Here is a 9,085-nt window from a genome sequence, read left to right as displayed (position 1 = left end):
AAATAAACCTTAAAAAGATTAATAATCAAACTTACGTTTCAGGATATCAAGGAAAGATGGGTATTTGTAGTGATGATGGTTAAATAAACAAATGAGATCAGTATATTTACTCAATGTTATATTGACGTATTTCTATTTATGTTTGAAGAAAAATATTTTGTTGTTAAAATCAATGTATACCTTTCGAGTAAAATATATGAGCATATTAGATATAGTTGGAAAAAAATCTTCTTTTAGTTATTACATTGAGTAGCAAATCTAGAAAGAGACTAATAAATATCAAACATAATATATTGAGATATTAAATACTAATTAATAGTATCTACTTTGGACGGTTACAATTTTAATTATAGACTTATAGTCCAAAAACCAATTGATAAAATAGGAATCTATTTCAATAGAGTAGATTTTTTGTTCAATATCAAATCCAAAACAATTTAATTTCCGTTGAACAATATATACACACGGTCAAATCTAACAAAAATTTTCAATAATAAAACAATTTATAAAGCTATAAATAGAAATTGTTCATAGTATCAGAGACATCAAAAAGAGACAAGCATAGTAAATACACAAGACTAAAAAACAAAAGATGGAGAAGAAGTGTATATGCATGTTGATGATTATGTTCATTGCATTGACGATGATCTCATTACCAGCAATGAGTGAATCATATGAAGCTTGTTATGATAGGTGCATTTCCTCGTGCCAGATATTTTTTAACGATGTTAGAAAATGCATTCACGACTGCGTTGGTATCAAATGTCATAAAACACATGTACTCCCTCGGTACGTATAATTCATTTATATATATAATTTGTGCATGTTTATGTATCCATGTTAACATGGGTTTTGGTGGCAATGGATTTGCAGGATGGTAGCTAAAGGGATGTTTCAAGAAATTCATACATAGATATGCATGTTGTTAAACACACATAATGTTTTAGCTTTCTATTATGTTTTCATCATACAATTTTGAATGATAAAATCTCATACTTTTCAGAATTATATTGTTCTCAAAATCTTTTCTTGGAGCAAAAACCTTTTATATTCGCATTTTTAATTATTGTCTCATATCATAGATCTTAATTGTTTGGACTGCGCCTAGATTTAGTTATGGGCCAGTCCTATTAAAAATTTCAGGCTATTAAAATATTGTTACTTCCTTGCATCCTATCTAAAAAACATAGAAGATTGGAGATGCTTAACTATTTATTTTTATGCGACGTTGGGAATTATATTATAAATGTACAATTTGGGTAAAGTGGTTTCTACTAAGAAAATCAATAATTTATATTGGACACATAAAAATCCCATATATATTAAAAGAAAAACATTTAAAAAGTTATAACATGTAGTTTGTACTAATTAAAAAAGTGCACTGTTGAGTTTGTGCTAACTCTTGTTGTTGTCTTCTCTTAGATATGCTTTTGGAGCATTGACACATGGGAGAAGAGAAAATCCGTAGCAATGCAAATGCCAGCAGGAAAAGCCGCCAGTGGAGACACGCGCGTACAGTTTCATGTGGATCAGATCCGTATCCTCGCAGTCCACGAGACACAACTAGCGATATTTGATGCTTCCAAGATGGAGACAGTCTTAGGTTAAGATGTCGTATCTCTCCATCTGCCTACTTTCCTCAAGGGTACGTGCTTAAACCAACATTTCATTAGATTCTTCATTCTAATTCTATGTTAACTCTCTCTTCTTTCACAGGAACCAAGGCTTGTCTCCTCTAGTTGTGGCGGCTCACCCTCAAGAGCCAAACCAGTTTGCTGTTGGTCTGAATGATGGGTCTGTTAAGGTGATAGAACCGACCGAGGCTGAAGGCAAATGGGGGATGGTTCCACCCTCTGAAGCCATCAACACGTCGCCATCCACCACAAACAACGAAACTCAAGAACAGTTACAAAGATGAACAAATTACAATGGCTTTACTCATAATTATCCATGTAATTAGTTTCAAATATTGTCTCTTCAGGTTTGTTGGTTAGTTAGTGTTTGTTACTGATTATTATTTAGGTTTCCGCAGTGGTATTAGGTCTTCGAATGTAGTCTTAGTTTGAAGATTCTTAAGACTTAAGATAATGACATTGGTATGAAATAAAGTTTGTATAAGACCATATGACTGTTTAGTGAGAAATTGATACCTCGCCACCATCAATAACGGCATGAACCTATCAACGGTCCCTATACATCTCAGGCTTTCCAAAAAAAAACTATCCTTTTCTGAAGTGGGTTTAGCTTTACCAGCAGCAATGGTCTCGTCAGCTTCAGTAGTCTCTTCCGCAGAATCATCTCGCCATCCTCTGTTTTGTTTTCACCTGCAAGTGTTTTCTTGCATCGCAAGACACTTGTAATTAGAGAAGTCAACTTTTTTTTCTTGAAAACCAACCTCGGTCTGCAGAAATATATCTTCCCTCTCTCTTCTTTCTTCTTGTTGTATGTATTAGATCTTGTTGAATATCTTTCGAACCCAGATCTTTGGAACCCAGTATAGAAAACTCACTTCCATATATTTGATCTCCAGCCTCCAAATATACATTAGTTGGACTTTCTAGTGAACTACTTCTTCCCATAGTGTGTTCAATCTCTATGCTCTTGGGAATTTATCTTCTTTACAATCCATGTGTGCTTTTAACCACGAGCGGTTACAACTTACACACACTTAGGGCATGACTGGTTCAAACGCAGTGGTTGCGGTTGCGGGTGCGGGAGTTTGCGGGTGCGGGTGGTTGCGGTTTCAAGTGTTACATTTGTATGACTGGCGTAACGTTTAAAAATTGTTGCGTTTGCGGGATGTTTGTGACTGGTTGATTATGAGACATTGCAGCGATTTAATAATAAATTAACAATATAAACATATTATAATATTATAAAATATAAAAAACATACTATTGTGATAAAATATAATAACTGTTAATATAATATGATTAATAATAATATTAAGTTTTTATAAAAAAAATACTATATTGTTTGTGAATTTAAATTAATATATAAAATGTGTATATATTTTTATTTATAATATTTCAAATTTTAAATTTTTAAGTTTAAAATATTTAGAAAAAAAAGTTTAATATTTTTTTATCCAACCGCAACCGCCCGCAACCGCAAACGCTAACTGGAACCAGCTTTTGATTTTAAAAGGTTCGGAGCGGTTTAAAGCGATTTGTAGCGGTTTGTATGATTGTTTTGAAACGCTGTCAACCGCTACCAACCGCAAAAGCTGCGTTTGCGGGTGGTAACGGGAAAACCAGTCAACCCCTTAATTGGGCCTGTAGCGTCCGCCCATGTAAGTAAAACTAACAATTTTGCCGTTTAAAGCTTGGGAGTAGGAGATTTAGAAGAGTCCCACATCGCTTACGTTTGCAGGGAAGGACTCGCGAAGCATAGTATAAAAAGAGAAGGGGAGAGATCAAGCAAATCACTTACCTGGGCGGGGTCAACTCATTATCAAAAATATGAGTGGCCTAGGCTAGTGATCTCTCTCCATTGCACAAAGGAGAGGATACAAAGGAGAGGGCGCTTAGCCTAAGGTCTCCCCAAGTGGGAGAGCCTGCGTCATTATTTGTGGCAGAGGGAGCGTGCGTTCGCGCGGCTCCTACCATCCATTCTTAGTTTTAAAGTATATTAGTTTTGCATTGCAATTCTCTATTTCCTGTCTTAACAAGCCATTCAAAGATTGTACGTTAAATTGTTTTCTTTTCGGAAAAAGGGTAGTTCGATAACTTTATAGTAATAGAAAAAAGGGAAATACACACTCAGGATGAAAGTTTATAGTAATAGCTTTGGGGGTAGGTCAAGCTACTTCTAATATCCCACATCGGAAAGATGTTCCAAGTAGGTCGGTTTTGTTTGACTATAAAACTAAGAGGCTTACGCAAGTGAAAAAGCATCTTTGCGCTTGGGGCAATGACGCAGCTAATGAGGTACTAACCGAGGCGCGTCTATTGCTGGTTGAAAACTATTTCCAAACCCCCTCATTGATCTTGGGCTTTGACCTATGACTCTGAGAATTTCTGGAAGGGCTTCCTTCGTGGGTAAAGCCCTGCAATCTTTTAGTTCAAAAATTTTCATGTATTTTGTAAAGCCTTATTGTTTTCTCTAGTCTGTTCATTACGCATCTCTTTAACAACTCTGTTGCATGATAATCAATCGCTGAATGATCTAACAGACGTACCGAAATTACAAGAATATTCTTCTTTGTAAATTATTGCTATCGAGAATGGTGGAACTGAAAGTCCATAAACTCGCTCTGTTTCAACTTTTCTCTGCTTTATACTTCTTTGTAAATTTGGGTAGTTTTGGTAACGTAGGGATCAGCAAAATTTCATTAAAGATCACAAAAACAAATTAATATGTAGCATTTTGTTGATCGAATATAACATTTGATCCACTATACGAAACAAAATACTGTATGGGAGGGATAAGTCAGAGTGGTGCGTATCCAGAAATGTAAAAGAAAAGGGCTTCAAACACTTAACTTAGAAGGGCCTTGCTCGTGTGTATAGCAGCCCCGTTCATACCATAGCCCTGCTGATCTTTGAAGTGTTAACATTATTGCAGGCATACCATAGCTAATCTAATTTCTTTTTTTAGTGTTTCTTGAATCCTTCTCTTAGGCACATTTGGATTAATGTTGGGTTATTTATATAGTCCCTGCAGATCGTTTGCATGCTAATCTTGTAAGTGATACACCATCAAAAAAAATAATGCATACTTTACATTCCGTTTATAGTTGAACCTAAATGTTCTTACGGTTTCATGAGTATGTAAGTAAAAAACACAAATCAGATTCAATAGTTTCAATTTTGCAAGGAACGTTTGGATGGTTGATAGTTAAAAGCTAGCATTCTAGGTTCAATTTGGCATGTATGCTCTTAACCACGAGTAGTTTACCAAATACTTAACTTGGACCTTTAGCGTCCGGCCCATGTGTGTAAAACCCAACAATTTGCCGTCTCTAAAGCTCGTGAATAAGAGATGTGTGAAAGTCCCACATCGGTTTCACTTAAAGGGAAGGACTTGCTAAGAAGAGTATAAAACGAGAAGGGGAGAGCACAAGCAAATCACTTACCTGGACGGGGTCAACTAGTGATCAAGAAGACGAGTGGCCTAGGCTCGTGACCTCCATTGCACTAAGGAGGGGTGCTTAGCTTAAAGTCTCCCCAAGTGGGAGAGCCTGCGTCATTATTTGTGGCAGAGGGAATCTGCGTCCGCCCGGCTCCTACCATCCTTATCAGTTGTAATTATTTTTTTAACTGCTTGTTATTCTGCCATCCTCGTCAGCTTCAGTAGTCTCTTCTGCAGAATCATTTCGCCTTCCTCTGTTTTCACCTGCAAGTGTTTTCTTGCGTCCCATGACACTTGTAATCAGAGAGGTCATCTTTTATTACTTGAAAAACCAACCTCGGTCTGCTGAAATTTATCTTCCCTCTCTCTTCTTTCTTTTTCTTGTATGTATTCGATGTTGTTGAATAACTTCCGAACCCAGTATATATAAAACTCACTTCCCATATATTTGATCTCCAGCCTCCAAATATACATTTGTTTGGCCTTTCTAGTGAACTACTTCCCATAGTGTGTTCAATCTCTATGCTCTTAGGAATTTATCTTCTTTAAACACACTAGGTAATTACCTGCGCGCTAGGCTGCGGAATTTTTTTTTACTAATTTTCTATTAAATGTGTTAGTTTGATAATTAATATTTGTTTCAATTGAATGTTATTAATATTTTTGTGAAATTTGTAATTAGTAAATATTTATTGAATTTGTCTTCTCTAATATTAAGGACTTTTGTATTTGTTTAGTTGTTGTTTGTTATATTTAACTTGGTGTTTGTTGTGTAGAGGATTTTTAAAGTATTCATTATATTTAAGTTTGGTTTTTTGATTGTTATATTGTGAGTTTGGAATTTTGTTTTTTCATATAATGTAAACACATTATCGGACATCATATAATGAATACTTTTAAAAATGGATGTAGAGAAGTCCTTAATATTAGAGAAAACAAATTTAATAGATATTTAGATGTACTGAATACAAACGTCCTTAATATTAGAGAAAACACATTTTATAACACACATTATCGGATATCATATAATGACATCGTAATTCATATAGAGGATAACATTTTGTTCGACGGAACTGGTTTTGCATAACAGCATTAAGGGAATTGATGATCTTCGTCCTTCTTGCTTTGGTCTTCTAATTTTTAAAAAAATATTTTGATATTAGTTTGTATGAAATAGAATTGTTAGTAGATAATAATGAAGATAAAAGGTAACAATGAAGAGAATGAGACATACTTGTTTATTTTTTATCTTAGGTTGTTGAAAATTTCTTTGTGAACAACATTCTTAATTGTTGTTGTTGTTTCTTTTGTCGATTTTTCATTCCAAATGTTTAATCCCTTTTTGGAGGTGACTGGGGATAAAGCAATATAGAGTTGATCGTGACTGAACACAGGTTTTAGTAGATAGATTCCAACATTTTCCAAACTTTTTCTTTGACTTTTGTTTAAATTTGAACCAAATCATATACAAATCTCCGGGTTTACCGGTTCAGCTACGGGTCCAGATCGGATATAAAAACACTAAATATCTATTTTTTAAGATAAATATGTAGATCAAAATTTAAAAATAATACTTAATACGAATTAACATTTTTACCAAAAATCTGTAGTTGCTTTCCAAATTCTTAATCAAGTAATTTTGAGTGCTCATCTATACACAAATCAAAAGGATTCCATCCATTAGTGAAATAAAACCAATTTTGGCTGGTCGAGAAGATTTTGACAATGGTTCAGAACTGCAATGGTGTTTCAGTTTTGCTACAAATACTTTACAAAAATATCTGTAAAAAATATAGTTATACAGATCCCCAATTATTTATTTTATATGAACTTTCTAACTCAAACCAATTCTTTATCTTTTGTAAAGTAAATCAACCACACACATTAATAACTTAACATATGTTTTCCTTTCTGTACTTGATGCCATGTATCAATAGAATTTGCTTAAAGGGTCAATTGCTTTCTTGGGTCGAAGTCTACAAATCACGCATGGATATTAAGTTACTTAACTCCACTCTTAGGAAGCTTTGAAATATTGATAAAGCCACATTTGTATACATATCTAGTCTCTATATACAACCTCTGAAGCTTGTACGTGGCTTCAATAAAGCCAAGTTTCTCAACATCACTAAACATTTAATTGCTATAGTTTCAGAAGAAGAAAAACATCTTATTGCTATATTAGACTAATATGGTGACAGTGATAAACATTATATAAATGACAAACAATATACATTATTAGTTTCAGAAGAAGAAAAACATCACATGACACTCGACACCAAGGTGCTTAAGTTTACGCTTAACTACATAGTCTATCTACTGTGTGACACAAGACTGATCATGGTCATCCTTCCTAATACTTGCCTGAGCTTGTGCAAGCATGAATCCTAGAGAAATTTGGAAAATCAAATATATTTTAAATAGTTTAATGATTAATATAATTCACACGTACAGATATGAATTATAAGAATACAACAATAGAATTTAATTTAATAATATCTAGAAATAAACATAAAATTAGAATTTATTTTGGCATATAAAAACTTAGAAATATATCTATCTATTAATAAAAAGAACTACATTTTATTTGATACATAATATTTTATTTTAGAAGAATAAATTTATTAATATACATAAAAAATACTAACTGGTGTTTTAATTTATAAATAAATACATCAAAAGTGGTTGATGTTATTAAAAATTATTAATTGACTAATATCTTATATGCCATATCAGTTTGATTAGTTAAATATTCAAATATATTTAAATAATTTAATGATTAATATAATTCACACATACATATTTGAATTATAAGAATACAACAATAAATTTTAATTTAATATTTTCTCAAAAATAAACATAAAATTGGAATTTATTTTGGCATATAAAACTTAGAAATATATCTATTTATTAATAAAATGAACTACATTTTATTTGATTTAAAATATTTTGTTTTATACAAATAAATTTATTAATACACATAAAATACTAACTGTGTTTTAATTTATAAAAAAATCCATTAAAAATGTTTAATGTAATTAAAAATTATTAATTAACTAATATATTATATGCCATATCAGTTTGATTGGTTAAATATTCAACCATAATATGAACAACAACAAATTACATACAATTAAAAAGTTGATCCATACAAATGTTATAATTTGCTCAAAAATATAAATGTTATACATTACAAATCGAATAAACACCTGATAGACGTATGTTCCTGTAGCTATTACATTTTGTCTTCTGAAAAATTTCATGTATTTTTTTAACATCAATTTCATGTATTTATTATATTAAAAGAAATACATGTGTGAGTGTATGGGTCAATTTTTAATTGTATATTAAAATTCAAATTATCGGATTAAACAGTCAACATAACTTCTCTTTACATTTGTAGAATAATAATTTAAAAAAAATCTATAAGTAGATTTACGTTAGTCAAATTTATTCAATATACAGAAAGAAGTAATAACTAGCTTTTGACTCGCGCGTCCGCGCGGATGTTTGTTCTTTGTAATCATATGTTTTAACTTTTGAAAATTCGATAAATTTAATTGTTTATACTTATTGTGTTGTAAATTAATATGTTTTTCAAGTTTCACTTTGGTGTGTCTTGTTCAATGTGATTAACCTTCATTTATAAACTATGCAATTGTGTTTTTCTTTTATTGTACTTTTATTTTATTTGATAAACTAGATTTTGACCCGCTCGACCGAGCGGGTGCCATTTTTGTATTTTTTTATTTGTATTAAATATTATACATGATTTCCAGTGTGTGTACTAATACAACATTTTGAGAAATAACAATGTGTTTAGTTATATTGAATATTTTTTCCGTTCAAAAGTAAATTATACTACCCATATTTATTGGACATCATATAAAAAAGTCCAAATTTTGTATAATTAGACTTATGTATAAAATATATAGAAAATAATTTTCTGAATTAAAAGTAAGAAAAATAGATAAATATGAGTTAGTGTGGTATTAAAAATTGATATGTTAGC

General features: G+C 31.8%; 2 non-coding genes and 1 pseudogene across 2 annotated transcripts; all 3 read left to right on the top strand.

Annotated features, from left to right (window-relative positions):
- Positions 1 to 3,424: 3,424 nt before the first annotated feature.
- On the top strand, positions 3,425 to 3,604 carry LOC130497295 (U1 spliceosomal RNA; annotated as a pseudogene).
- Positions 3,605 to 3,894: 290 nt separating this feature from the next.
- Positions 3,895 to 4,048, top strand: LOC130497370 (U4 spliceosomal RNA). The gene has a single exon (XR_008936361.1). It is a non-coding gene; the product is annotated as a U4 spliceosomal RNA (small nuclear RNA).
- Positions 4,049 to 5,069: 1,021 nt separating this feature from the next.
- LOC130497249 (U1 spliceosomal RNA) lies at positions 5,070 to 5,231 on the top strand. Its single transcript, XR_008936255.1, has one exon. It is a non-coding gene; the product is annotated as a U1 spliceosomal RNA (small nuclear RNA).
- The last annotated feature ends 3,854 nt before the right edge of the window (positions 5,232 to 9,085 follow it).

Source organism: Raphanus sativus, chromosome 6, assembly GCF_000801105.2.
Source record: "Raphanus sativus cultivar WK10039 chromosome 6, ASM80110v3, whole genome shotgun sequence".
Classification (NCBI taxonomy): Eukaryota; Viridiplantae; Streptophyta; class Magnoliopsida; order Brassicales; family Brassicaceae; genus Raphanus; species Raphanus sativus.
This window is presented reverse-complemented; position numbering and strand designations above follow the sequence as displayed.